A 5,144-nucleotide genomic window follows, 5' to 3' on the forward strand; every position below is an offset into this window, starting at 1 on the left:
TCATGTCTCTCAGACTTGGGGTAGGTCCAGCAAAATATTTGTTCTTTTATGAGGTATTATAGGCGAATCAGTCTCTGTCATGGTAGCTGTAGACATTGCATTCTTTTGACTCTCCGGCTACAGAGAAACTCTCCAAGATCACTCCGTAGCTATCCCACTGTCTGTCACATCGCCGGGGATGGGGAGGGCGGGGTAATCAACGGCGAAGAGGTGATAAAACGTTCAGTGGCGTAAAAAGGTTGAAAATGAAAATTGTGGACACTGGGGGTATCGATCCCCCTACCTAACGCATGCGAAGCGGGCGCTCTCCCATTTGAACTAAGCGCCCTCATACACAGACACAACGCACACCAATCGACGCGCTCAAAGCACACCAGCATACACTCCCACAAACACCCTACCACACCTAACGCACACTCAAACGGCCACAACCCTAATAGCTACATGCTTTGCCGTCGTTTGTGGGATAGAATCGATGTGCGCACGCCTTTAATACGCTCCACACTCTCCCCTTTCCTGCTATCCTCAGCATCTTCAAACGCAACGCACGTCAGCGCACCCAAGCGTTCATCTCTCTCTCCCAATATCTCTCCCGCTCTGTGTCACTCCCTCTCCCTCTCTACCTTTCACTCACACACACACACACACAGGTGACGCATTCACTCAGTTTCTGTGCGCGCGCATTTCTCAATCCGTAAGACAAACTACTACCGCACCCTAACTCGGAGTTACTCAATCTGCCTCAGCAGCCGCTGACTCACTCATCTATCACGGGCTTGGTGGCAGCCTCCCAGTAGCTATGTTGGTCTGCGGGGTCTGATAGGCACCTGCACGTGTGTCACTCAGTTTGTCCATTGGGTTATATTGACGAAGCAGCAACAGACACGAAGTCGCCGAGACACTTAAGCTCCTCACAGACGACGCAGAGCAGCCGGTGGCGAGGGGGGGTAATCAACGGCGAAGAGGTGATAAAACGTTTGGTGGCGTAAAAAGGTTGAAAATGAAAATTGTGGACACTGGGGGTATCGATCCCCCTACCTCCCGCATGCGAAGCGGGCGCTCTACCATTTGAGCTAAGCGCCCTCATACACAGACACAACGCACACCAATCGACGCGCTCAAAGCACACCAGCATACACTCCCACAAACACCCTACCACACCTAACGCACACTCAAACGGCCACAACCTTAACAGCTACATGCTTTGCCGTCGTTTGTGGGAAGGAATCGATGTGCGCACGCCTTTAATACGCTCCACACTCTCCCCTTTCCTTCTATCCTCAGCATCTTCAAACGCAACGCACGTCAGCGCACCCAAGCGTTCATCTCTCTCTCCCAATATCTCTCCCACTCTGTGTCACTCCCTCTCCCTCTCTACCGTTCACTCACACACACACACACAGGTGACGCATTCACTCAGTTTCTGTGCGCGCGCATTTCTCAATCCGTAAGACAAACTATTACCGCACCCTAACTCAGGGTTACTCAATCTGCCTCAGCAGCCGCAGACTCACTCATCTATCACGGGCTTGGCGGCAGCCTCCCAGTAGCTATGTTGTTCTGCGGGGTCTGATAGGCACCTGCACTTGTGTCACTCAGTTTGTCAATTGGGTTATATTGACGAAGCAGCAACAGACACGAAGTCGCCGAGACACATAAGCTCCTCAAAGACGACGCAGAGCAGCCGGTGGCGAGGGGGGGTAATCAACGGCGAAGAGGTGATGAAACGTTTGGTGGCGTAAAAAGGTTGAAAATGAAAATTGTGGACACTGGGGGTATGGATCCCTCTACCTCCCGCATGCGAAGCGGGCGCTCTATCATTTGAGCTAAGCGCCCTCATACACAGACACAACGCACACCAATCGACGCGCTCAAAGCACACCAGCATACACTCCCACAAACACCCTACCACACCTAACGCACACTCAAACGGCCACAACCTTAACAGCTACATGCTTTGCCGTCGTTTGTGGGATAGAATCGATGTGCGCACGCCTTTAATACGCTCCACACTCTCCCCTTTCCTGCTATCCTCAGCATCTTCAAACGCAACGCACGTCAGCGCACCCAAGCGTTCATCTCTCTCTCCCAATATCTCTCCCACTCTGTGTCACTCCCTCTCCCTCTCTACCGTTCACTCACACACACACACAGGTGACGCATTCACTCAGTTTCTGTGCGCGCGCATTTCTCAATCCGTAAGACAAACTACTACCGCACCCTAACTCAGGGTTACTCAATCTGCCTCAGCAGCCGCAGACTCACTCATCTATCACGGGCTTGGCGGCAGCCTCCCAGTAGCTATGTTGTTCTGCGGGGTCTGATAGGCACCTGCACTTGTGTCACTCAGTTTGTCCATTGGGTTATATTGACGAAGCAGCAACAGACACGAAGTCGCCGAGACACTTAAGCTCCTCAAAGACGACGCAGAGCAGCCGGTGGCGAGGGGGGGTAATCAACGGCGAAGAGGTGATGAAACGTTTGGTGGCGTAAAAAGGTTGAAAATGAAAATTGTGGACACTGGGGGTATGGATCCCTCTACCTCCCGCATGCCAAATGCTACAGCCACCAAAACAAACGCTGCCAGTCGCATAGTTGGTGGAAAAGAGTAGTGGTGGGGTTAGTACCTTCGGGTAGAATTGCGAATGAAGTAAATGAAGGAAAAGGTGGATCACAAAGAGGCGAAACGCTCAAACACCTGGATCGAAAGAGCCAGTAAACAGTCCGTGTGCTGTACCAATTCGTATTACAACTGGCATGACACATCTAAGGATAATACATGTAGTACATAGTATGAACTACATTCAATTGACATTAAATGTGTCGTCTTGATATTAAATAGGCACTCGTTATTTTGCCCGACTGAGGTAACATAGCATCGCATTTTATACGTGTACAAATAGTAGAGTACGGTTAAATTGGAGTAAAGGTAGGACACTAGCGCGTTTGCACTCGTCTGCGGACTTATAGCCGTGGGCCCGCCCCTCTCTTCACTTGCTGCGCTGCGCTCGGGGGGCGCCGCTGCGCGGCCTGCCCCACCCCGGCCTCTAAGTCCTCGACTCGGCAAGGCGCTGTGTCTGGGATTAGAAATTAATTCCGAGCAAGTGTTGCCAAGACCGTCGGCTAAGTACATTTTATGGATGTTGGGGGGTATAATTGTATAGTCGGTTAGCCAGTCGGGCAAAATAGACAGAACATGCCGCCCCCGCGGTTCGCTGCGCTCGCAATGGATAGAATATTCTGGAAAGTGTTGTGCTCGGCTCGCTGGTGAGCTCAGCGCTGGGCCCGCCTCGCACCCGCTCACCTTAGTTGGCGCCGCGGCTATGGCAACCACGTCGCCCAGCCCCGTGTGTGTTGTCCCAGCGATGGACGTGTGTTTATCCTATTTTCTCGGCAAAATACTCACTTCCTATTAAATAGCATGAAGAAGTATGAATTCGTATTAATAAATAGCAAGAGCTGGCGACACATCTAAGGATATTCGTAATATCACAATACAAATGGAAATCTCTTCTGAAAATCGTCCAGTACTGTACTTTAATAAACCGGTACAATGTACAGTACTGCACCCCGTTTTCGAGTCCCTGGACCTTTAATAAACTTCCGGATTTGATGATCTAAAATAAAACAAAACTCAGCTGATTAAACTAAAATTTGATTTATAAGAGGAAGAGGAGGGTGCCATTGTTGAGCCCCGGGAGGTCTCGAATGACCTCGACCAGCAGCAGGAGGATTTCCAAGCTGCCCAGCGTGTGCGTGGGGGTTCGGTGGCGGCACCCGTCAGCCAGGGAGCTGCCATCAACTCAAGAGGGTATTGGCCTCCCGAGGAGAGCTCTGGGGCTGACCTCTTCTTAGAGCTTCTCGTCGCTCCTCGTGGCCTTGTGGGCGGCCACACTTCTAGGGGCATCTATGAACGAGCCCTTGTTCAGAAAGAACAGTTGTTCGTCGACAACGTGGAGGCTGCTCGGTGTGTGCTTCTCGCGCCACACCGCATTCCCCTTAAGGACTTCACGACTTGTCGTAAGAAGCCCGAGACTCGGGGTGGTCTCTATCCTGTTTGGGGATACCTCTGGGTTATGCTCGAGAACTGTCTCACATGGAGTTCTTGTGAGGACATGTTCTGGGCGTGGGTGGAGACTCTCAAGTACTCGTCTCACGGAGTTATGGGAACTCTCATGAAGATCAGCTGCTGTCCCGCATCCTGGACCAGCGTGATCTTCGTGTGAGGTTTGCCCACTTGATCAGCAAGCGCAGGTTGCCAAGGGACATCCTGAAGCGCGCGGCTTCTAGCGCTCACGATGAGCGCGGGTACGGAATGTATTCATCGTCCGTTCCCCGTTCGGGCAAGAAGCCCCGGACTACTTATGAAGCTGCCGCCGCTTCTGTTCCCAGATTGCGACAGCCTTCGGGCGGTCAATCAGGACCCGTTCAATCGGCTCCCACGAGTTCTCGGAGTGGGCATTACCCCTCCACTTCACGAGGAGCTGTCGCTTACCGCGACGCCGTTGCTCCTGGAGGATCCGCTCCACGTGGAAGTGGACTTATCCATTCCGGTCAAGCAGGGGCGAAGGTGCCCTCGTACGAGTACGAGTACTCGGCGCCTCCCGAAAGCCATTCTCGTCCGAGTGCTCCGACTGCGGGTCCGACACAGGGCCCTGAGGTTGACCGCCTCCGTCAACGTGTCCTCGTGCTTCAGATTGCACTTGGCCTTGGGACTGGCGGTGATGCTGCCGCCCAGGCCGGGAATCAGGGCGAGCTCGCTCGTCTTGCAGGCCGCCTGGACCTGTTGGAGCGAGAGGTCGCGAGCCTGCACCTGCGGGTGGATCGCCGGGCCTCTTCGTCCAATCTGGACGAGGCCTTTCGCATGATCCGACGGATCGAGGATCTGCTGTCACGTCCGGAGCCGCCTGCGGCACACTCCTAGACGTACGCGTATGGTGCGTACCCGGCGTACTCAGCGTACTCGGCGTATGGCGCCGGGGTCCGTTCGTACGGAGCCCCTCCGGCGTACGGTCTTGACCGCAGCCTTGCCGTTCCGACCGAGGCTTGGGTGCCTGCTCCGACGCCCTCGTCGACGTCTGTGACCGGCCCTCGCTTCGAGGAGCTGGGTCAAGGGGAGTCTGCGAGTCAGCAACCCCCTGCGA

The 5,144-nt window shown here is 53.8% G+C and overlaps 1 non-coding gene across 1 annotated transcript; it reads right to left on the reverse strand.

Annotated features, from left to right (window-relative positions):
* Positions 1 to 255: 255 nt before the first annotated feature.
* On the reverse strand, positions 256 to 328 carry PITG_28765. The gene has a single exon. It is a non-coding gene; the product is annotated as a tRNA-Ala (tRNA).
* Between the last annotated feature and the right edge of the window lie 4,816 nt (positions 329 to 5,144).

Source organism: Phytophthora infestans, genomic scaffold (assembly GCF_000142945.1).
Source record: "Phytophthora infestans T30-4 supercont1.45 genomic scaffold, whole genome shotgun sequence".
Classification (NCBI taxonomy): Eukaryota; Oomycota; class Peronosporomycetes; order Peronosporales; family Peronosporaceae; genus Phytophthora; species Phytophthora infestans.